The sequence below is a fragment of the Ranitomeya variabilis genome, chromosome 5, assembly GCF_051348905.1.
Source record: "Ranitomeya variabilis isolate aRanVar5 chromosome 5, aRanVar5.hap1, whole genome shotgun sequence".
Taxonomy (NCBI): domain Eukaryota; kingdom Metazoa; phylum Chordata; class Amphibia; order Anura; family Dendrobatidae; genus Ranitomeya; species Ranitomeya variabilis.
The window spans coordinates 17,637,624-17,663,254 of record NC_135236.1 but is presented as its reverse complement, the minus strand read 5'-3'; positions in this window follow the sequence as shown (position 1 = coordinate 17,663,254).

The window sequence follows — 25,631 nt, the reverse complement described above, 5'->3', positions numbered from 1 at the left end:
TTATGTAGAACGAGAAAACGTATCACCTCGAGGTGTTCAGGAGTCATGCACATGGTAACCTGTGTCCAATACTGCGGCTTATTTTCTGCCAATGGCGTAGCATCAATACCCCTAAGAGGGATAGGATTTTCTAATGGTTCAAGAATAAAACCACAGCGCTTAGCAAATGAGAGATCCATAAGACTCAGGGCAGCACCTGAATCTACAAACGCCATGACAGGATAAGATGACAGTGAGCAAATCAAAGTTACAGACAGAATAAACTTAGGATGCAAATTACCAACGGTGACAGGACTAACAACCTTAGATATATGTTTAGAGCATGCTGAGATAACATGTGTAGAATCACCACAGTAGTAGCACAAGCCATTCCGGCGTCTATGAATTTTCCTCTCATTTCTAGTCAGGATTCTATCACATTGCATCAAATCAGGTGTCCGTTCAGACAACACCATGAGGGAATTTGCGGTTTTTCTATCACATTGCATCACATCAGGTGTCTGTTCAGACAACAACATGAGGGAATTTGCGGTTTTGCGCTCCCGCAACCGCCGGTCAATTTGAATAGCCAGGGACATGGTATCATTCAGACCTGTGGGAATGGGAAAACCCACCATAACATTCTTAATGGCCTCAGAAAGGCCATTTCTAAAATTAGCGGCCAGTGCACACTCGTTCCAATGTGTCAGCACGGACCATTTCCGAAATTTTTGGCAATTCACCTCAGCCTCGTCCTGGCCCTGAGACATAGCCAGCAAGGCTTTCTCTGCCTGAATCTCAAGATTGGGTTCCTCATAAAGTAAACCGAGCGCCAGAAAAAACGCATCAATATCAGCCAATGCCGGATCTCCTGGCGCCAACGAAAAAGCCCAATCTTGAGGGTCACCCCGTAAGAATGAAATAACAATTTTTACTTGTTGAGCAGAGTCTCCAAACGAACAAGGTTTCAGGGACAAAAACAATTTACAATTATTCCTGAAATTCCTAAACTTAAATCGGTCTCCTGAAAACAGTTCAGGAATCGGAATCTTGGGTTCAGACCTAGGATTTCTGGTAACATAATCTTGTATACCCTGCACACGAGCGGCAAGCTGGTCCACACCTGTAATCAAGGTCTGGACATTCATGTCTGCAGCAAGCTTAAGCCACTCTGAGGTAAAGGGGAAAAGAAAAAAAAAAAAAAAATGAGAGAGGGAAAAAAAAAAACTCAAAATTTTCTTTCTTATAATCCCACTTCTGCAATGCATTAAACATTTAATACTGGCCTGGCATACTATTATGACCCCAGTGGACAGGGTCTCAGAGGAACGTGTAAGTCTGCGAGATTCAAAAATCCAGCTCATAGGGCTGTGGTAACTGGGTTGACCAAATAGCTACTCCTAACGCCAACACTAGAAGTAGCCGGGGATCATGCCTACGGTGATCGCTAGATGACTCGCGCCAGCCGGAGAATCTAACTACCCCTAGGAGAAGAAAACAAAGACCTCTCTTGCCTCCAGAGAAAGGGACCCCAAAGCAAGATACAAGCCCCCCACAAATAATAACGGTGAGGTAAGAGGAAATGACAAACACAGAAATGAACCAGGTTCAGCAAAGAGAGGCCAGCTTACTAATAGCAGAATATAGCAAGATAACTTATCTGGTCAACAAAAACCCTATAAAAATCCACGCTGGAGATTCAAGAACCCCCGAACCGTCTAACGGTCCGGGGGGAGAACACCAGCCCCCTAGAGCTTCCAGCAAAGGTCAGGATACAGATTGGAACAAGCTGGACAAAAATACCAAACAAAACAAAAGCAAAAAGCAAGGAAGCAGACTTAGCTTGAAATACAGGAACCAGGATCATAGGACAAGAGCACAACAGATTAGCTCTGATTTCAATGATGCCAGGCATTGAACTGAAGGTCCAGGGAGCTTATATAGCAACGCCCCTGAACTAACGGCCCAGGTGAGGATATAGGAAAAGACAGAAGCTCCAGAGTCAAATCACTAATGACCACTAGAGGGAGCAAAAAGCAAAATCACAACAGCTGCCATCTCCCTTTCCCAACTGAAACACATTCCTTGCCTGGCTCACACCTTAAACCTGGTGGTGCAGTGCTTATTGAAAACTTATCCTGGGTTCTCCGACCTGCTCCTCAAAGAGCGTGGACTTTGCTCACATATCCGACATTCGCCTGTACACTCCAGCCGTATGCAGACCTATCAGCGGTCTTTGAACCTTCCCCAGCATCGCCTAATCATAGACGTTGCAACAAGGTGGAACTCAACACTGCACATGCTTCAGAGACTGTGCCAACAGAGGCGGGCTGTTATGTTTTTGTGGGAGGATACACATACACGGGCAGGCAGTAGGATGGCAGACATGGAGTTGTCAGGTGTGCAGTGGTCGAAGATACAAGACATGTGTCAAGTCCTTCAGTGTTTTGAGGAATGCACACAGCTGGTTAGTGCAGACAACGCCATAATAAGCATGAGCATCCCCCTAATGTGTCTGCTGATGCAAAGTTTGACGCACATAAAGGATTAGGCGTCTGCACCAGAGGAAGAGGAAAGCCTTGATGACAGTCAGCCATTGTCTGGTCAGGGCAGTGTACAGGACGAGGTAGCGGGCGAAGAGGAGGTGGAGGACGAGGAGGATGATGGGGATGAGTATATTTTTAATGCGGAAGCTTTCCCGGGGGCACTGGAAATTGGTTGCGTGGCAAGGCCGGGTTCTGGTTTTTTGAGGGACACAAGTGACGTAGATTTGCCTGAAACTGCCCCTCAACCAATCACAACCGGAGATTTGACAACTGGAACTTTGGCCCACATGGCGGATTATGCCTTACGTATCCTAAAAAGGGACACACGCATTACGAAAATGATGAACGATGACGATTACTGGTTGGACTGCCTCCTTGATCCACGCTATAAAGGCAAATTGCAAAATATTATGCCACATGAGAACTTGGAACTAATATTAGCAACCAATCAACTCTTGTTGACCGTTTGCTTCAGGCATTCCCAGCACACAGCGCACGTGATCGTTCTCACACGAGCTCCAGGGGGCAGCAGACTAGGAGTGTTAGGGGTGCACACATCAGAAGTGGCGTTGGACAGAGGGGATTTCTGACCAGGTTGTGGAGTGATTTCGCAATGACCGCAGACAGGACAGGTACTGCAGCATCTATTCAAAGTGACAGGAGACAACATTTGTCCAGTATGGTTACTAACTATTTTTCATCCCTTATCGATGTTCTCCCTCAACTGTCATTCCCATTTGATTACTGGGCATCAAAATTAGACACCTGGCCTGAATTGGCAGAATATGCGTTGCAGGAGCTTGCTTGCCCAGCAGCTAGTGTGCTATCAGAAAGAGTATTCAGTGCTGCAGGTTCAATATTAACCGAAAAAAGGACTCGTCTGGCTACCCAAAATGTTGATGATCTAACATTCATTAAAATGAACCACAACTGGATTTCGAAATCTTTTGCCCCAACTTGCCCGGCCGACATCTAGCTTTCCTATGAAAAGCTCTTGCCTGTGGACTACTGTGAATTACTTTTCTAATGTCTAATTTGCTGCAGCTGATTGTCCAGCATACGACATGTTTACACCTCCCTAAATGGCCAAACTCCCCACACGGGGCCGTGGTATCGCGACTTGGCGCAAGCACCCGTGAGACTGCTGTTTGTCTGAAGAGGTGGGTGTGCTCGCTTTTGGTCGACGGCATTGCTACTGGGTCCCTCATAGTACAATAAAGTGTCTCTGGCGGTGGTGGTGCGCACCCAACGTCAGACACACTGTTGTAACATGAGGGGCCCTGGGCCTGTACCGCCGGCCACAAGAGAGTTCACCCACCCCCAGGTCAAACATTGCTCTACCACTTCCACAGTTATCTCTCACACTTCCACCAATGTTTAGTCTATGCGCTGAAATCCTACCATACCTGCCACTGACAATACCATTGTGTTGACATGTATGATGGTACTTAACATAGTCAGGGGCAGTGTCCTCTATTTACCACAGTAAATACTTTGCGCTAAATTAGTAGGTCTGAAACAACGCAGAGGATCCCACCCCTGAACCTAATGATTGCACCCTTTAGTGTTTTTGTTTTGTTTTAATGCGAGACATTCACATTTATTTGTTGTTTTTGACTACTAACTGGCAGACACTCATTACAATCGGCCTCCACTGACCAGACCACTGCTGCCCGTATACCCCTGGAACCAATTATAAAGTGCCTACAGCCAGCCCATTTTATTATGTTAGGCCTTCGAAGCCTGTCTGCGGTCCCTCCTTCCACTAGGCCTCCACTGACCAGACCACTGCTGCCCGTGTACCCCTGAAACCTATTTTACAGTGCCTACAGCCAGCCCATTTTATTATGTTAGGCCTTCGAAACCTGTCTGCGGTCCCTCCTTCCACTAGGCCTCCACTGATCAGACCACTGCTGCCCGTGTTCCCCTGGAATCAATTATAAAGTGCCTACAGCCAGCCCATTTTATTATGTTAGGCCTTTGAAGCCTGTCTGCGGTCCCTCCTTCCACTAGGCCTCCACTGACCAGACCACTGCTGCCCGTGTACCCCTGGAACCAATTATAAAGTGCCTACAGCCAGCCCATTTTAATATGTTAGGCCTTCGAAGCCTGTCTGCGGTCCCTCCTTCCACTAGGCCTCCACTGACCAGACCACTGCTGCCCGTGTACCCCTGGAACCAATTATAAAGTGCCTACAGCCAGCCCATTTTATTATGTTAGGTGTTGTGAATTGGATTATTTGGCTCCCTCTTGTGGTCACTAGCGACATGATACTTTGAGTTTCTTTCCCCAGCTTGGTACTCACCTGGCTCGTTAGTCCAGGGGTGTTGCTATTTAAGCTTCCTGGATTTTCAGTCTGGTGCCTGGCATCGTTGTAATCAGTTCCTTTCTGTTTGCTCCTGTCTGCTGGTCCTGGTTCTTGCAAAATAAGCTAAGTTCTGCTTCCTTGTTTTTTTGGTTATTTGCATTGCTCTTATTTTTTGTCCAGCTTGCACTAAATGTGATTCCTGATTTTGCTGGAAGCTCTAGGGGGCTGATATTCTCCCCCCGGGCCGTTAGACGGTTCGGGGGTTCTTGAATATTCAGCGTAGAAATTTTGATAGGGATTTGCTGACCGCGCGGTCACCTCAAAACCCTAAACAGCCATCCTGAAATTACTTTAACTCCGTTATCAACTCATGACACCGGAGTAGTAATTTCAGATCACTAGAGCTTCCAGCAGCAAGAGAAATATAAATGCATGCTGGACAAACAAACACAAAAAATGCCAAAGATCCAACTTAGCTGAATTGCAGACTTGGAGCAGGTAGCAAGCAACAGAGGTGCTCTGGTAACATTGATTGCCGGCACTAGAATGACTGAGAAGCCAGACTAAATAGGAAACTCCCAGTTTCCTGATGGGAACAGGTGCACTGAAAACACAAGACAAAAGTCAGCCAGTACCACCAGTAACCACCAGAGGGAGCCCAAAAACAGAATTCACAACAGTACCCCCCCCTTAAGGAGGGGGCACCGAACCCTCATGAGAACCACCAGGGCTATCTGGATGCGCCCTATGAAAGGCGCGAACCAAATCAGAGGCATGAACATCAGAGGCAATCACCCAAGAATTATCCTCCTGACCGTATCCCTTCCATTTAACCAAATATTGAAGTCTCCGTCTGGAAACGCGAGAGTCCAAAATCTTCTCCACAACATACTCCAATTCACCCTCCACCAGCACAGGAGCAGGAGGCTCAACAGAAGGAACAACCGGTACCTCGTACCTCCGCAACAACGACCGATGGAAGACATTATGAATGGTGAAAGATGCTGGTAGGTCCAAACGAAAAGATACAGGATTAAGAATCTCCAAAATCTTATAAGGACCTATGAACCAAGGTTTAAACTTAGGAGAAGAGACCTTCATAGGGACAAAACGAGAAGATAACCACACCAAGTCCCCAACACGGAGATGATGACCCACACGACGACGACGATTAGCAAACTGCTGAGTCTTCTCCTGAGACAACTTCAAATTGTCCACCACATGACTCCAAATCCGGTGCAGTCTATCCACCACCGTGTCCACTCCAGGGCAATCCGAAGACTCCACCTGGCCAGATGAAAAACGAGGGTGAAACCCTGAATTGCAAAAGAAAGGAGAAACCAGAGTGGCAGAACTGGCCCGATTATTGAGGGCAAACTCTGCCAACGGCAAAAAGGCGACCCAATCATCCTGATCAGCAGACACAAAACACCTCAAATAAGTCTCCAAGGTCTGATTAGTTCGCTCCGTCTGGCCATTAGTCTGAGGATGGAATGCAGACGAAAAAGACAAATCAATGCCCATCCTGGCACAGAACGCTCGCCAGAACCTAGACACAAATTGAGATCCCCTGTCAGAAACGATGTTTTCCGGGATACCATGTAAACGAACCACATTCTGAAAAAGAAAGGAACCAACTCAGATGAAGAAGGCAATTTGGGCAAGGGTACCAAATGAACCATCTTAGAAAAACGGTCACACACCACCCAAATGACGGACATTTTCTGAGAAACCGGGAGGTCCAAGATAAAGTCCATAGAGATGTGCGTCCACGGCCTCTTCGGAATAGGCAAGGACAACAACAATCCACTAGCCCGAGAACAGCAAGGCTTGGCCCGAGCACAAACATCACAAGACTGTACAAAGGTACGCACATCCCGAGACAGGGAAGACCACCAGAAAGACCTGGCCACCAAATCTCTGGTACCAAAAATTCCAGGGTGACCTGCCAACACAGAAGAATGAACCTCCGAGATGACTCTACTGGTCCACTCATCTGGAACAAACAGTCTCCCAGGCGGACAACGATCAGGCCTATCAGTCTGAAACTCCTGCAAAGCACGTCGCAAGTCTGGGGAGACAGCAGACAAAATCACCCCATCCTTAAGGATACCCGTAGGCTCAGAATCACCAGAGGAGTCAGGCTCAAAACTCCTAGAAAGGGCATCTGCCTTCACATTTTTTGAACCCGGCAAGTATGAAACCACAAAATTAAACCGGGAGAAAAACAATGACCAGCGCGCCTGTCTAGGATTCAGACGCCTGGCAGACTCAAGGTAAATCAGATTCTTGTGATCAGTCAAGACCACCACCTGATGTCTAGCACCCTCAAGCCAATGACGCCACTCCTCAAATGCCCACTTCATAGCCAAGAGCTCCCGATTACCGACATCATAATTTCGCTCGGCGGGCGAAAACTTTCGAGAGAAGAATGCACATGGTCTCATCACCGAGCAATCGGGACTTCTCTGCGACAAAACTGCCCCCGCTCCAATCTCAGAAGCATCAACCTCGACCTGAAAAGGGAGCGAAACATCAGGCTGGCGCAACACAGGGGCGGAAGAAAAGCGGCGCTTAAGCTCCCGAAAGGCCTCCACAGCCGCAGAGGACCAATTGGCCACATCAGCACACTTCTTAGTCAAATCAGTCAGAGGTTTAGCAACACTTGAAAACCCAGTTATAAATCGACGATAGAAATTAGCAAAGCCCAAGAACTTCTGAAGACTCTTCAGGGAAGTAGGCTGCGTCCAATCACAAATAGCCCGAACCTTGACAGGATCCATCTCAACAGAAGAAGGGGAAAAAATATACCCCAAAAAGGAGATCTTCTGAACCCCAAAAATACACTTTGAACCCTTTACAAACAAAGAATTGGCCCGCAAAACCTGAAAAACCTTCCTAACCTGTTGAACATGCGACTCCCAGTCATCCGAAAAAATCAAAATATCATCCAAATACACAATCATAAATTTATCCAGGTATTTACGGAAAATATCGTGCATAAAGGACTGAAAGACTGAAGGAGCATTAGAAAGACCAAAAGGCATTACCAAATACTCAAAATGGCCCTCGGGCGTATTAAATGCAGTTTTCCACTCATCTCCCTGCTTAATCCGCACCAAATTATACGCACCCCGAAGATCAATCTTAGAGAACCACTTTGCCCCTTTAATACGAGCAAATAAATTAGTCAATAGTGGCAAAGGATACTGGTATTTGACTGTAATCTTATTCAACAGGCGATAATCAATACAGGGCCTCAGGGAGCCATCTTTTTTACCCACGAAAAAAAAACCTGCTCCTAAAGGGGATGAGGATGGACGGATATGTCCCTTTTCCAAGGACTCCTTAATATACTCTCGCATAGCAGCATGCTCAGGCACAGACAGATTGAACAAACGACCCTTGGGAAACTTGCTGCCAGGAATCAAGTCTATAGCACAATCACAATCCCTGTGAGGGGGGAGAGAACTAAGTTTAGGCTCCTCAAAAACATCACAATAGTCAGACAAAAATGCCGGAATTTCAGAGGGAGTAGATGAAGCAATGGAAACCAAAGGTACTTCCCCATGAGCCCCCTGACATCCCCAGCCCAACACAGACATTGTTTTCCAGTCAAGGACTGGATTATGAGTTTGCAACCATGGCAATCCAAGCACTAAGACATCATGCAAGTTATGCAACACAAGGAAGCGAATCACCTCCCGATGGTCAGGAGTCATACACATAGTCACTTGTGTCCAGTATTGTGGTTTATTCCTAGCCAAAGGTGTGGAGTCGATACCCTTCAGAGGGATAGGAACTTCCAAAGGCTCTAGGCTAAACCCACAGCGTCTGGCAAAGGACCAATCCATAAGACTCAAGAAAGCGCCGGAATCCACATAGGCATCCACAGTAATAGATGATAATGAACAGATCAAAGTTACAGACAAAATAAACTTAGACTGTAAAGTGCCAATTGCAAAAGACTTATCAACCTTTTTTGTGCATTTAGAGCATGCTGATATAACATGAGCAGAATCACCACAGTAGAAGCACAACCCATTTTTGCGCCTATAATTCTGCCGTTCACTTCTGGACAGAATTCTATCACATTGCATAATCTCCGGTGCCTGCTCAGAAGACACCGCCAAATGGTGCACAGATTTGCGCTCCCGTAAACGCCGATCAATCTGAATAGCCATAGTCATGGATTCATTCAGACCTGTGGGCGTAGGAAACCCCACCATGACATCTTTAACGGCGTCAGAGAGACCTTCTCTGAAATTCGCCGCCAGGGCGCACTCATTCCACTGAGTAAGCACAGACCATTTTCGAAATTTTTGACAATATATTTCAGCTTCATCATGCCCTTGAGAGAGGGCTATCAAGGCCTTTTCAGCCTGAATCTCCAAATTAGGTTCCTCATAGAGCAACCCCAGTGCCAGAAAAAACGCATCCACATTGAGCAGCGCAGGATCCCCTGGTGCCAATGCAAATGCCCAATTCTGGGGGTCACCCCGCAACAAGGAAATAACAATTTTAACCTGCTGAGCGGGGTCTCCAGCGGAGCGAGATCTCAGAGAAAGATACAATTTACAATTGTGCTTAAAATTCAAAAAACGAGATCTATCTCCAGAAAAGAACTCAGGAATAGGAATCTTGGGTTCAAACATAGGAGCATGTATAACATAGTCTTGGATATTTTGAACCTTAGAAACAAGAGTATTCAGGTTTGAAGCTAAACTCTGGATATCCATTTCTTAACAGCTGAGATCTGAGCCATTCAGGGGTTAAGAGGAGAGAAAAAAGCAGCAGATTGCAATTAAGGCTAGACAGAACTTCTGAGTAAAAAAAAAAAAAAAAAAGTGTCAGAAACTTCTTTTTTCTCTCTTTCTTCAGCGAATACCTTTAATACATTCGGGCCGGCAATACTGTCATGGTTCCCAATGGCAGGGACTCAGGCAAAAACGGACTAGCTCTAGGAAGATGGAATCTCAGATGACCGCGACGCTGAACCTAACACGCAACTAATAGTAGCCAGGGGGCGTGCCTACGATTATCCCTAGACACCTCGCACCAGCCGGAGATCTAGCTACCCCTAGTAGAGGAATACACAGACCTGGCTTGCCTCCAGGGAAACCCCAAAAGTGATAGTAGCCCCCCACATATAATAACGGTTAGGTAAGAGGAAAACACGTACGCAGTATGAATATAGATTCAGCAAAGAGAGGCCCTCTGACTAGATAGCAGAAAATACAAAAGAGGACTGCGCGGTCACCTCAAAACCCTAAACAGCCATCCTGAAATTACTTTAACTCCGTTATCAACTCATGACACCGGAGTAGTAATTTCAGATCACTAGAGCTTCCAGCAGCAAGAGAAATATAAATGCATGCTGGACAAACAAACACAAAAAATGCCAAAGATCCAACTTAGCTGAATTGCAGACTTGGAGCAGGTAGCAAGCAACAGAGGTGCTCTGGTAACATTGATTGCCGGCACTAGAATGACTGAGAAGCCAGACTAAATAGGAAACTCCCAGTTTCCTGATGGGAACAGGTGCACTGAAAACACAAGACAAAAGTCAGCCAGTACCACCAGTAACCACCAGAGGGAGCCCAAAAACAGAATTCACAACAGTTACCACTGCCCTATGAGCTGGTTTTTTGTGTTTGCAGACTTGGTAATAACTTCTGAGACCCTCTGCCATTGGGGTCATAACAGTTAGGCCTTCGAAGCCTGTCTGCGGTCCCTCCTTCCACTAGGCCTCCTCTGACCAGACCACTGCTGCCCATGTACCCCTGGAACCTATTTTACAGTGCATACAGCCCGCCCATTTTATTATGTTAGGCCTTCGAAGCCTGTCTGCGGTCCCTCCTTCTACTAGGCCTCCACTGACCAGACCACTGCTGCCCATGTACCCCTGGAACCTATTTTACAGTGCCTACAGCCAGCCCATTTTATTATGTTAGGCCTTCAAAGCCTGTCTGCGGTCCCTCCTTCCACTAGGCCTCCACTGACCAGACCACTGCTGCCCGTGTACCCCTGGAACCAATTATAAAGTGCCTACAGCTAGCCCATTTTATTATGTTAGGCCTTCGAAGCCTGTCTGCGGCCCCTCCTTTTACTAGACCTCCACTGACCAGACCACTGCTGCCCATGTACCCCTGGAACCAATTATAAAGTGCCTACAGCCAGCCCATTTTATTATGTTAGGCCTTCGAAGCCTGTCTGCGGTCCCTCCTTCCACTAGGCCTCCACTGACCAGACCACTGCTGCCCGTGTACCCCTGGAACCAATTATAAAGTGCCTACAGCCAGCCCATTTTATTATGTTAGGCCTTCGAAGCCTGTCTGCGGTCCCTCCTTCCACTAGGCCTCCACTGACCAGACCACTGCTGCCCGTGTACCCCTGGAACCTATTTTACAGTGCCTACAGCCAGCCCATTTTATTATGTTAGGCCTTCGAAGCCTGTCTGCGGTCCCTCCTTCCACTAGGCCTCCACTGACCAGACCACTGCTGCCCGTGTACCCCTGGAACCAATTATAAAGTGCCTACAGCCAGCTCATTTTATTATGTTAGGCCTTCGAAGCCTGTCTGCGGTCCCTCCTTCCACTAGGCCTCCACTGACCAGACCACTGCTGCCCGTGTACCCCTGGAACCAATTATAAAGTGCCTACAGCCAGCCCATTTTATTATGTTAGGCCTTCGAAGCCTGTCTGCGGTCCCTCCTTCCACTAGGCCTCCACTGACCAGACCACTGCTGCCCGTGTACCCCTGGAACCAATTATAAAGTGCCTACAGCCAGCCCATTTTATTATGTTAGGCCTTCGAAGCCTGTCTGCGGTGCCTCCTTCCACTAGGCCTCCACTGACCAGACCACTGCTGCCCGTGTACCCCTGGAACCAATTATAAAGTGCCTACAGCCAGCCCATTTTATTATGTTAGGCCTTCGAAGCCTGTCTGTTGTCCCTCCTTCCACTAGGCCTCCACTGACCAGATGTTGTGAATTGGACTTTTTGGCTCCCTCTTGTGGTCACTTGCGACATGACACTTTGAGCTTCTTTCTCCATCTTGGTACCCACCTGGCTCGTTATTCAAGGGGTGTTGCTATTTAAGCTTCCTGGATTTTCAGTCTGGTGCCTGGCATCGTTGTAATCAGTTCCTTTCTGTTTGCTCCTGTCTGCTGGTCCTGGTTCTTGCAAAATAAGCTAAGTCCTGCTTCCTTATTTTTTGGTTATTTGCATTTGCTCTTATTTCTGTCCAGCTTGTACTAAATGTGATTCCTGATATAGCTGGAAGCTCTAGGGGGCTGATATTCTCCCCCGTGCCGTTAGACGGTTCGGGGGTTCTTGAATATTCTGCGTGGAAATTTTTATAGGGTTTTTGCTGACCGTGTGAGTCATCTTCCTGTGTTCTGCTGTTGGTCAGTGGGCCTCTCTTTGCTAAAAATCTGGTTCATCCTTGCATTTGTCTTTTCTTCTTATCTCACCGTTATTATTTGTTGGGGTCTTGTATCCAACTTTTGGGGTCTTTTCTCTGGAGGCAAGAAAGGTCTATCTTTTCCCTTCTAGGGTTAGTTAGTTCTCCGGCTGGCGCGAGACGTCTAGAACCAACGTAGGTACTTTCCCCGGCTGCTGCTATTTGTGGTGCTAGGATCAGGTATACGGTCAGCCTAGTTACCACTGCCCTATGAGCTGGTTTTTTGTGTTTGCAGACTTGGTATTAAGTTCTGAGACCCTCTGCCATTGGGGTCATAACAGTATGCCAGGCCAAAGGTGAATGTTTAATGCATTGCAGAAGTGGGATAATAAGAAAGGAAATTCTGAGTTTTGTTTTTTTTTTCCTCTTTCTTCCTCCCCTTTACCTCAGAGTGGCTTGAGCTTGCTGCAGACATGAATGTCCAGACCTTGATTACTAGTGTGGATCAGCTTGCTGCTCGTGTGCAGGGTATTCAAGATTTTGTTACCAGTAGTCCTATGTCAGAACCTAAAATACCTATTCCTGAACTGTTTTCTGGAGACCGATTTAAGTTTAGGAATTTCAGGAATAATTGTAAATTGTTTCTATCTCTGAGACCCCATTCATCTGGAGACTCAGCTCAGCAAGTTAAAATTGTTATCTCTTTCTTGCAGGGCGACCCTCAGGATTGGGCCTTCTCGTTAGCGCCAGGAGATCCGGCATTGGCAAATATTGATGCGTTTTTTCTGGCGCTCGGGTTGCTTTACGAGGAACCCAATCTTGAAATTCAGGCAGAAAAAGCCTTGCTGGCTATCTCTCAGGGCCAGGATGAAGCTGAAGTGTATTGCCAAAAATTTCGGAAATGGTCCGTGCTTACTCAGTGGAATGAGTGTGCTCTGGCCGCAAATTTCAGAAATGGCCTTTCTGAAGCCATTAAGAATGTGATGGTGGGTTTCCCCATTCCTACAAGTCTAAATGACTCCATGGCGCTGGCTATTCAAATAGACCGGCGTTTGCAGGAGCGCAAAGCCGCTAATCCTCTGGTGGTGTTGTCTGAACAAACACCTGATTTAATGCAATGTGGTAGAATTCAGACTAGAAATGAACGGAAAAATCATAGACGTCTGAATGGGTTGTGCTTTTACTGTGGTGATTCTACACATGTTATATCAGCATGCTCTAAACGCCTAACAAGGGTTGTTATTCCTGTCACCATTGGTAATCTGCAACCTAAATTTATTTTGTCTCTGACTTTAATTTGCTCATTGTCTTCCTACCCTGTTATGGCATTTGTGGATTCAGGTGCTGCCCTGAGTCTTATGGATCTGTCATTTGCCAAGCGCTGTGGTTTTGTACTTGAGCCGTTGGTAAATCCTATCCCTCTTAGAGGTATTGATGCTACGCCATTGGCGGAAAATAAGCCGCAGTTTTGGACACAGGTAACCATGTGCATGACTCCTGAACATCGGGAGGTGATTTGTTTTCTTGTTCTGCATAAAATGCATGATTTGGTCGTTTTGGGTCTGTCATGGTTACAGACCCATAATCCAGTTTTGGATTGGAAGGCAATGTCTGTGTCAAGTTGGGGCTGTCAGGGAATTCATGGTGATTCCCCGCCAGTGTCTATTGCTTCCTCTACTCCTTCGGAAGTTCCTGAGTATTTGTCTGATTATCAGGATGTATTCAGCGAGTCCAGGTCCAGTGCTCTTCCTCCTCATAGGGATTGTGACTGCGCTATAGATTTGGTTCCAGGTAGTAAATTTCCTAAGGGAAGATTATTTAATCTGTCTGTACCTGAGCATACTGCAATGCGTTCGTATATCAAGGAGTCTCTGGAGAAGGGGCATATCCGTCCATCCTCTTCCCCTCTTGGTGCGGGATTCTTTTTTGTGGCCAAGAAGGACGGATCTTTGAGACCTTGTATAGACTATCGGCTTCTGAATAAAATCACTGTTAAATTTCAGTATCCTTTGCCTCTGTTGTCAGACTTGTTTGCCCGGATTAAGGGTGCCAAGTGGTTCACCAAGATAGATCTTCGTGGTGCGTACAACCTTGTGCACATTAAGCAAGGAGATGAATGGAAAACTGCATTTAATACGCCCAAAGGTCATTTTGAGTACTTGGTGATGCCTTTTGGGCTCTCTAATGCTCCTTCAGTTTTTCAGTCCTTTATGCATGATATCTTCCGGAAGTATCTGGATAAATTTATGATTGTTTATCTGGATGATATTCTGTTTTTTTCTGATGATTGGGACTCCCATGTTAAGCAGGTCAGGATGGTGTTTCAGGTTTTGCGTGAGAATGCTTTGTTCGTTAAGGGCTCAAAGTGTCTCTTTGGAGTACAGAAGGTTCCCTTTTTGGGTTTTATTTTTTCCCCTTCTGCGGTGGAGATGGACCCAGTCAAGGTCCGAGCTATTCATGATTGGACTCAACCCACGTCAGTTAAGAGTCTTCAGAAGTTCTTGGGTTTTGCTAACTTCTACCGTCGTTTTATCGCTAACTTTTCTAGCGTTGTTAAACCTTTGACGGATATGACCAAGAAAGGTTCTGATGTTGCTAGCTGGGCTCCTGCAGCCGTGGAAGCTTTCCAAGAGCTGAAGCGCCGGTTTACTTCGGCGCCTGTTTTGTGCCAGCCTGATGTCTCTCTTCCCTTTCAGGTTGAAGTGGATGCTTCTGAGATCGGGGCAGGGGCCGTTTTGTCGCAGAGAGGCCCTGGTTGCTCTGTAATGAGACCATGTGCTTTTTTTTCTAGGAAGTTTTCGCCTGCTGAGCGGAACTATGATGTTGGCAATTGGGAGTTGTTGGCCATGAAGTGGGCATTTGAGGAGTGGCGTCATTGGCTCGAGGGTGCTAAGCATCGTGTGGTGGTCTTGACTGATCACAAGAATCTGATGTATCTCGAGTCTGCTAAACGCCTGAATCCTAGACAGGCCCGTTGGTCATTGTTTTTCTCCCATTTTGACTTTGTGGTCTCGTACCTACCAGGTTCAAAGAATGTGAAGGCTGATGCTCTTTCAAGGAGCTTTGTGCCTGACTCTCCTGGAGTCTCAGAGCCAACTGGTATTCTTAAAGAGGGAGTAATCTTGTCAGCCATTTCTCCGGATCTGCGACGTGTGTTGCAGGCTGGTAGACCTGACTCTTGTCCACCTGACAGACTGTTTGTTCCTGATAAATGGACCAGCAGAGTCATTTCCGAGGTTCATTCCTCGGTGTTGGAAGGGCATCCGGGGATTTTTGGCACCAGAGATTTGGAGGCTAGGTCCTTTTGGTGGCCTTCCTTGTCACGGGATGTGCGGTCATTTGTGCAGTCCTGTGGGACTTGTGCTCGAGCTAAGCCTTGCTGTTCTCGTGCCAGCGGGTTTCTCTTGCCCTTACCTGTCCCGAAGAGGCCTTGGACACACATTTCCATGGATTTCATTTCAGATCTTCCTGTGTCTCAGGGCATGTCTGTCATCTGGGTGGTATGTGATCGCTTTTCCAAGATGGTCCATTTGGTGTCTTTGCCTAAGCTGCCTTCCTCTTCCGATCTGGTTCCTTTATTCTTTCAGAATGTGGTCCGCTTGCACGGCATTCCTGAGAATATCGTGTCTGACAGAGGATCCCAGTTTGTTTCCAGGTTCTGGCGATCCTTTTGTGCTAAGATGGGCATTGATTTGTCGTTTTCGTCTGCCTTTCATCCTCAGACTAATGGCCAAACGGAGCGAACAAATCAGACTCTAGAGGCTTATTTGAGGTGTTTTGTTTCTGCAGATCAGGATGATTGGGTGACCTTCTTGCCATTGGCTGAGTTTGCCCTTAATAATCGGGCTAGTTCCGCTACTTTGGTTTCGCCATTTTTCTGCAACTCTGGTTTTCATCCTCGTTTTTCCTCGGGACATGTTGAGCCCTCTGACTGTCCTGGGGTAGATTCTGTGGTGGATAGGTTGCAGCGGATCTGGAATCATGTGGTGGACAACCTAAAGTTGTCACAGGAGAAGGCTCAACGTTTTGCCAACCGCCGCCGCGTTGTGGGTCCCCGACTTCGTGTTGGGGATTTGGTGTGGCTATCTTCTCGGTTTGTTCCTATGAAGGTCTCCTCTCCTAAATTTAAGCCTCGCTTCATCGGTCCTTATAAGATTTTGTAAATCCTTAATCCAGTGTCCTTTCACTTGGATCTTCCGGTGTCGTTTGCCATTCACAACGTGTTCCATAGGTCTTTGTTGCGGCGCTACGTTGTGCCTGTGGTTCCTTCTGTTGAGCCTCCTGCTCCGGTGTTGGTTGAGGGCGAGTTGGAGTACGTGGTGGAGAAGATCTTGGATTCTCGTCTCTCCAGACGGAGGCTTCAGTATCTGGTCAAGTGGAAGGGCTATGGTCAGGAGGATAATTCCTGGGTGGTCGCCTCTGATGTTCATGCGGCCGATTTGGTTCGTGCCTTTCACGCTGCTCATCCTGATCATCCTGGTGGTCTTGGTGAGGGTTCGGTGACCCCTCCTTAAGGGGGGGGTACTGTTGTGAATTGGACTTTTTGGCTCCCTCTTGTGGTCACTTGCGACATGACACTTTGAGCTTCTTTCTCCAGCTTGGTACCCACTGTAACAAAACACTCCGGGATCGCCTTTGCTGGGGTCAAAGGTCACGTGGTTTGTGCATTAAACTCTGAGGCGACAGCAGGTTTCCAGGTAGACTGACCTCAGGTCAGGTTTATTAAAGTGAAAGCAAATACAGAAAACAAAGCATAAAAATAAATCCTTGCCTGTCCGGCACTTACTAAACAAACACGTTCCTATCTATCAACTGGGGGGCTACTCCCACCCAGCAAACATAACACAGGTCATGAGCACAGCTCTTACTCACATTTGTCTCACACAGACAGGCATTCTGTGTGCCCCAGGCTGACACCTGAAACCTCCAGCTGGTCAGCCTTTATTCCTGCACTTATTAACCCCTCGGTATCCTGAAGATACTGAGCGGCCTAATTCACATAGGACAAATACCTGGGCGAGATATACCTGCCCCCGACTACCAGACCGACATGACTCTTACATATCCTCCCCCCCTGCTCAGACCACTCAGGTCGAGCAAGAATACTCTTGAAACAGTGTACTCGGGACAGGGCATCAGCGTTCCCCATCTGCACCCCGGGGCGGTGCTCCACCGTGAACGAGTAAGCCTGCAGAGCAAGGAACCACCGGGTTACCCAACTATTACGGTCCTTGTGGAGATGCATCCACTTGAGAGGGGCATGGTCCGTGACCAGCCTAAACTTCCTACCTGCCAGGTAATATTTGAGGGAGTCGAGAGCCCATTTGATGGCTAGGCACTCTTTTTCTATCACGGCATACCTCTGCTCATGTACATTCAGTTTCCGACTGAGGTAGAGGACCGGGTGTTCGACTCCGTCCCTTACCTGGGAAAGTACAGCTCCAATACCAGTATCAGAAGCATCCGTTTGCACCACAAACTCGCTGCTGAAATCAGGAGTCACTAGTATGGGCTGAGAGCACAAAGCCCGTTTCAGACTGTGGAAGGCCTCTTCGGCCGCTGAAGTCCACTTTACCATGACGGAATCCTTCCCTTTGGTAAGATCCGTCAAGGGGTAGCCATGGCCGCAAAGTTGGGTATGAACCGGCGATAATAGCCGGCAATGCCCAGGAAAGCTTGAACTTGTTTCTTGTTCACTGGTTGCGGCCAGCCCTGAATTGCCTGTATTTTGTCGATCTGGGGTTTAACCACTCCTCTGCCAATCACATAGCCCAAGTATCGGGCTTCTTCAAGGCCGACGTGACATTTATTAGGATTCGCCGTTAAGCCTGCGTCTCTCAGGTCATCAATCACCGCCTGTACCTTCCGGAGGTGAGCTTCCCAGTCCACGCTGTAAATTATGATGTCGTCTAGGTAGGCAGAGGCGTACTGCCTGTGGGGTCTCAAGACTCGATCCATCAATCTCTGGAACGTTGCTGGGGCTCCGTGAAGTCCAAACGGCATGTAGATATACTGGAACAGCCCTTCCGGTGTAGCAAATGCCGTCTTCTCTCTGGCCGCCTCGGCCAGAGGGATCTGCCAGTACCCCTTTGTTAGATCCAGGGTCGTAATATATCGGGCTTTACCCAGCCGATCGATCAACTCATCGACCCGGGGCATAGGGTAGGCATCAAATTTAGAAACCACATTCAGTTTCCGAAAGTCATTGCAAAACCGTATAGAGCCATCCGGCTTAGGTATCAACACGACTGGACTGGACCAGGTGCTGTGCGACTCTTCAATGACTCCTAAGTCCAATATGGCCTTCACCTCCCGAGAGACGGCTTCACGGCGTGCTTCCGGAATCCGGTATGGCTTCACATGAACTGTGACACCAGGCTCTGTGACAATCTCATGCTTCACTAGCCTAGTCTGGCCAGGTTTTCCGAGAAAAACTGTTGGTTCTGTAACAAAAACTGCTTAACCTCAGATTTTTGTCGTTCAGAGAGAGTCTCGGCAATCTGTACCTCCGGTATGGTAGGTGAGCAAACCGGACGGGGCAGATCCGCTGTTAGGGCAGCGCGGTCTTTCCAGGGTTTTATCAGATTCACATGATAAATCTGCTCTGGTTTTCTCTTACCAGGCTGGTGCACTTTATAGTTCACTTCTCCAACTCGTTCCATGACCTCAAAGGGGCCCTGCCATTTTGCCAGAAATTTACTATCCACCGTAGGAATTAGGACCAACACCCTATCCCCGGGTGCAAACGTACGGACCTTAGCGCCTCTATCATAACTTTGCCTCTGGGCTCCCTGGGCCTGTAACATATGTTCCCTAACAAGGGGCATGACAGCAGCAATCCGGTCCTGCATTTGCGTTACATGGTCTATCACCGTTTTAAAGGGAGTGACTTGACCTTCCCAGGTTTCTTTTGCGACGTCCAACAGTCCACGGGGACGACGGGCATATAATAGCTCGAAAGGCGAGAATCCTGTGGAAGACTGGGGAACGTCCCTAATGGCAAACAGCAAATAGGGTAACAAGTAATCCCAGTTCTTCCCATCTTTGTCTATCGCCTTCCGGAGCATCTGTTTTAAGGTTTTATTGAACCGCTCAACCAGGCCATCTGTTTGAGGGTGATAGACAGACGTACGCAACTGGTCTATTTGTAAGAGCCTGCAGAGCTCCTTCATCACCCTTGACATAAAGGGAGTCCCCTGGTCGGTGAGTATCTGTTTTGGAATTCCCACCCGACTAAACACTTGTACCAACTCTTTGGCGATCGTTTTGGTAGCAGTGTTACGCAAAGGGATGGCTTCGAGATAACGAGTGGCATAGTCCATGATGACGAGGATATGTTGATGCCCACGTGCGGACCGGGGAAGGGGCCCAACCAAATCCATCCCAATTCTCTCAAACGGGACCCCAATAATAGGGAGGGGTACCAAAGGGCTACGGAACCGAGGTTTAGGTGCCGAGATTTGGCACTCTGGACAGGACTCACAATAGTTACGCACATCATTGTGTATTCCGGGCCACACAAAACAATGCAATATCATTTCTATGGTTTTTTGTACCCCCAGATGTCCCCCCATTATATGTCCGTGGGCCAGGTCCAGTACCTTCCGCCGATAAGGTTTGGGTACCACTAACTGTTGCACAGTGTCTTCCCCTTTTTTCTCTACCTGGTAGAGTAAATCATTCTCAAGAACCATGTACGGGTACGCTAGCCTAGTGTCAGGTTCTACGTGTACGCTATCTATCACTTTTACATTTTTCCTAGCCTGAGTCAGGGTAGGATCTTTCATTTGTTCGCTGTGAAAGTCATCCAACTGAACTCCCAAATCGGGTAGGCAGGGTGCTGGATGGCTGTCTGCCTCCGCCTCTCACTGAGTTTCCTCAGTTTCCTAAGTTTCCCCCGCCATAACTGAGAAGGGGAACTGAAGGTTAGATTCAATAACCTCCCCAGCAACATCTTCCTGTGGGGTCTTGTCTAGGAACTCGGGACCTCCAGATGGCATGGGGGAAGGTTCACAGCTACCGTGAAGGAGCAACTGACTTTCCCACAACTGCCAGAAATTGGGAAAATCCCTGCCCAGAATTACATCATGTAACAATGCGGGAACGAGTCCCACTTTGTGTTGCACAGACCCATAGGGAGTGGAGATACATATGACCGCTGTAGGATATGAGCAGGTGTCACCATGCACACACGTTATGGAGAATTTATCAGACGGACCAGATGGAAGTGCCACCAGACTGGCTTTCACCAGAGTCACCACACTTCCAGAGTCTAGCAATGCCACAACATTTTTCCCATCTACAGACAATTCACGCAGGTGTTTCGCTGTATCATTTTGACCCGCATTCACACTTACTAGCCGTGTAACCAAAGACATGCGTTTCTTAGAGTCCGTAACGTCGCACTGCATGGGTTCAGTGGTAACAGGACAGTTCGCAGAAACATGGCCCTTCTCATGGCAACGGAAACACCTAACAGGCCCCCTATTGAAACCAGAGTCCGACACCCTTGATCTTGGGGTGCGAGCAGTCCAGTGTTCCTCCCCCACAGTTTTGGGCAATTTTCCTTCCCCCGCAGTCCCTGGAACAGTCTTACCGGTTCCACGAGGAGGAGGCACAGTTCGGGTAGTAGCGGTATCATCAGGTAGTCCTTCCGCCACGGAATAACGCTCCAATAAGTCCACCAATTGATCCGCTGTCGCGGGATTTCCTTGGCTCACCCACTTTTTCAGCGCCGGTGGTAGTACTCTCAGTTACTTGTCCACAACGATCCGCTGGATTATCTCCGGAGTTGTCAGTACCTCGGGTTGCAGCCATTTCTTTATCAAGTAGATCAGGTCGAACATCTGCGACCGCGGCGGTTTATCTGGCTGATAGGTCCACTGATGTACCCTCTGTGCACGGACAGCCGTCATCACACCCAGCCGGGCCAGGACCTCAGCTTTCAGCCTCTCAAAGTCCTGAGCGACTTCCGGGTCCAAGTCATGGTAAGCTTTTTGGGCCTCACCGGAGAGAAACGGAGCAATTAGATCGGCCCATCATTCCTTCGGCCACTTCTCTCTCAACGCTGTCCGCTCAAACGTTGTCAGGTACGCCTCGACGTCATCTTCTGCGGTCAGCTTTTGCCAGTACCGACTCACATGGATTCTCCTGGACTCTGCTTCCGGGTTAGCCTCAGGCATGCTCACCAAGCGCTGCGCCACCTGTTGGAGAAGCTGGCGGTCTGCAGTCGTCACGTCCACCAACTCCTTCAGCTGTGCGGCCATCAAGCGGTTAGCTTCTTGCTGTACGGCAGCGGACTGTACTAGGGCTTTCACCACGTCTTCCATACTGTCGCCTGTGCCACGGAGTGCCCGCGTTCTCCACCACAATGTAACAAAACACTCCGGGATCGCCTTTGCTGGGGTCAAAGGTCACGTGGTTTGTGCATTAAACTCTGAGGCGACAGCAGGTTTCCAGGTAGACTGACCTCAGGTCAGGTTTATTAAAGTGAAAGCAAATACAGAAAACAAAGCATAAAAATAAATCCTTGCCTGTCCGGCACTTACTAAACAAACACGTTCCTATCTATCAACTGGGGGGCTACTCCCACCCAGCAAACATAACACAGGTCATGAGCACAGCTCTTACTCACATTTGTCTCACACAGACAGGCATTCTGTGTGCCCCAGGCTGACACCTGAAACCTCCAGCTGGTCAGCCTTTATTCCTGCACTTATTAACCCCTCGGTATCCTGAAGATACTGAGCGGCCTAATTCACATAGGACAAATACCTGGGTGAGATATACCTGCCCCCGACTACCAGATCGACATGACTCTTACACCACCTGGCTCGTTAGTCCAGGGGTGTTGCTATTTAAGCTTCCTGGATTTTCATTCTGGTGCCTGGCATCGTTGTAATCAGTTCCTTTCTGTTTGCTCCTGTCTGCTGGTCCTGGTTCTTGCAAAATAAGCTAAGTCCTGCTTCCTTATTTTTTGGTTATTTGCATTTGCTCTTATTTCTGTCCAGCTTGTACTAAATGTGATTCCTGATATAGCTGGAAGCTCTAGGGGGCTGATATTCTCCCCCCGTGCCGTTAGACGGTTCGGGGGTTCTTGAATATTCTGCGTGGAAATTTTTATAGGGTTTTTGCTGACCGTGTGAGTCATCTTCCTGTGTTCTGCTGTTGGTCAGTTGGCCTCTCTTTGATAAAAACCTGGTTCATCCTTGCGTTTGTCTTTTCTTCTTACCTCACCGTTATTATTTGTTGGGGGCTTGTATCCAACTTTTGGGGTCTTTTCTCTGGAGGCAAGAAAGGTCTATCTTTTCCCTTCTAGGGTTAGTTAGTTCTCCGGCTGGCGCGAGACGTCTAGAACCAACGTAGGTACGTTCCCCGGCTGCTGCTATTTGTGGTGCTAGGATCAGGTATACGGTCAGCCTAGTTACCACTGCCCTATGAGCTGGTTTTTTGTGTTTGCAGACTTGGTATTAAGTTCTGAGACCCTCTGCCATTGGGGTCATAACAGCAGACCACTGCTGCCCGTGTACCCCTGGAACCAATTATAAAGTGCCTACAGCCAGCCCATTTTATTATGTTAGGCCTTCGAAGCCTGTCTGCGGTCCCTCCTTCCACTAGGCCTCCACTGACCAGACCACTGCTGCCCGTGTACCCCTGGAACCTATTTTACAGTGCCTACAGCCAGCCCATTTTGTTATGTTAGGCCTTCGAAGCCTGTCTGCGGTCCCTCCTTCCAATAGGCCTCCACTGACCAGACCACTGCTGCCCGTGTACCCCTGGAACCTATTTTACAGTGCATAGAGCCTATTTTTTTATTTTATTTAATATTAATAAAGCCATGATGGACTACGCTGTACCATGCTATGAGCTACCCAGTTGACAATTCTTTTGCGAGAAAAGCCATCCCACCCCTCCACCAGCATGTTAAAGACCGCATTGTCCTTGCATTCTGTCAATCTGTGAGTCCAAAGGTACACCTGACAACAGACACATGGACCTGTAGGCATGGCCACGGAAGGTTACGTGTCCTTTGTGGCGCAATGGGTTAATGTATTGGATGCATGGTCCACACAGGGGACAGCCTGGTAAGTCTGTCTGCAGTCCCTAATTCAAGTTGTCCTCAAATGAATAAATCTGAGCTTCAACCTTCTGGCTCTCATTAATCTTTTTAAAAAAAAAAAAAAAATTGGTGTTTAGGGCCTACTAACGGTGTCTGCCCCTGCCTGGTGTATGTCCTCAACTGAATACAGCTGAGCTTCTACCTTCTGGCTCTCATTAAGTGCTGTTTTAAAAAGAAAAATTGGTGTTTAGAGCCTACTAACGGTGTCTGCCCCTGCCTGGTGTTTGTCCTCAACTGAATACAGCTGAGCTTCTACCTTCTGGCTCTCATTAAGTGCTGTTTTAAAAAGAAAAATTGGTGTTTAGGGCCTACTAACGGTGTCTGCCCCTGCCTGGTGTTTGTCCTCAACTGAATACAGCTGAGCTTCTACCTTCTGGCTCTCACTAAGTGCTGTTTTTAAAAAAAAAAAATGGTGTTTAGGGCCTACTAACGGTGTCTGCTCCTGCCTGGTGTTTGTCCTCAACTGAATACAACTGAGCTTCTACCTTCTGGCTCTCATTAAGTGCTGATTTTTAAAAACAAATTGGTGTTTAGGGCCTACTAACGGTGTCTGCCCCTGCCTGGCGTTTGTCCTCAACTGAATACAGCTGAGCTTCTACCTTCTGGCTCTTATTAAGTGCTGTTTATTAAAAAAAAATGGTGTTTAGGGCCTACTAACGGTGTCTGCCCCTGCCTGGTGTTTGTCCTCAACTGAATACAGCTGAGCTTCAACCTTCTGGCTCTCATTAATCTTTTTTTTTTTTTTTAATTGGTGTTTAGGGCCTACTAACGGTGTCTGCCCCTCCCTGGTGTTGCCCTCAACTGAATACAGCTGAGCTTCTACCTTCTGGCTTTCGGCCTATAGTATCAGATATAAAACTGCATTTGGCCTTCAACTTTGGTTACGGCCTACTAACGGTGTCTGCCCCTCCCTGGTGTTGCCCTCAACTGAATACAGCTGAGCTTCAACCTTCTGGCTCTCATTAAGTGCTGTGTTTTTAAAAATTGGTGTTTAGGGCCTACTTACGGTGTCTGCCCCTCCGTGGTGTTGTCCTCAACTGAATACAGCTGAGCTTCTACCTTCTGGCTCTCATTAAGTGCTGTTTTAAAAAAAAAAATGGTGTTTAGGGCCTACTAACGGTGTCTGCCCCTGCCTGGTGTTTGTCCTCAACTGAATACAGCTGAGCTTCAACCTTCTGGCTCTCATTAATCTTTTTTTTTTTTTTTAAATTGGTGTTTAGGGCCTACTAACGGTGTCTGCCCCTCCCTGGTGTTGCCCTCAACTGAATACAGCTGAGCTTCTACCTTCTGGCTTTCGGCCTATAGTATCAGATATTAAACTGCATTTGGCCTTTAACTTTGGTTACGGCCTACTAACGGTGTCTGCCCCTCCCTGGTGTTGCCCTCAACTGAATACAGCTGAGCTTCAACCTTCTGGCTCTCATTAAGTGCTGTGTTTTTAAAAATTGGTGGTTAGGGCCTACTAACGGTGTCTGCCCCTGCCTGGTGTTTGTCCTCAGCTGAATACAGCTGAGCTTCTACCTTCTGGCTCTTATTAAGCTTTTTTTTTTTTTTTTTTTTTAATTGCTGGATGGGGCCTAATACCTCTGTTTGCTGCTCCATGGTGTTTGTCCTCAACTGAATACAGCTGAGCTTCTACCTTCTGGCTTTTGGCCTATAGTATCAGATATTAAACTGCATTTGCCCTTCAACTTTGTTTACAGCCTACTAACGGTGTCTGCCCTGTTGTGAATTTGGATTCTGGGCTCCCCCGGTGGCTACTGGTGGAATTGAACTGGTGTCTTCATCTTCTCTGTTCACCTGTTCCCATCAAGATGTGGGAGTCGCTTTATAACCTTGCTGCTCTGTTAGTTGCTTGCCGGTCAACAATGTTATCAGAAGCCTCTCTGTGCTTGTTCCTGCTCCTAGACAACTACTAGATAAGTTGGACTCTTGTCCATGTTTGTTTTTGCATTTTTGTTCCAGTTCACAGCTGTAGTTTCGTTACTGTGTCTGGAAAGCTCTTGTGAACAGGAATTGCCACTCTGGTGTTATGAGTTAATGCCAGAGTTTTAAAGTAATTTCTGGATGGTGTTTTGATAGGGTTTTTAGCTGACCATGAAAGTGTCCTTTCTGTCTTCTGCTATGTAGTAAGTGGACCTCAAATTTGCTAAACCTATTTTCATACTACGTTTGTTATTTCATCTTGATTCACCGCCAATACATGTGGGGGGCCTCTGTCTCCTTTCGGGGTATTTCTCTAGAGGTGAGCTAGGACTAATATTTTCCTCTGCTA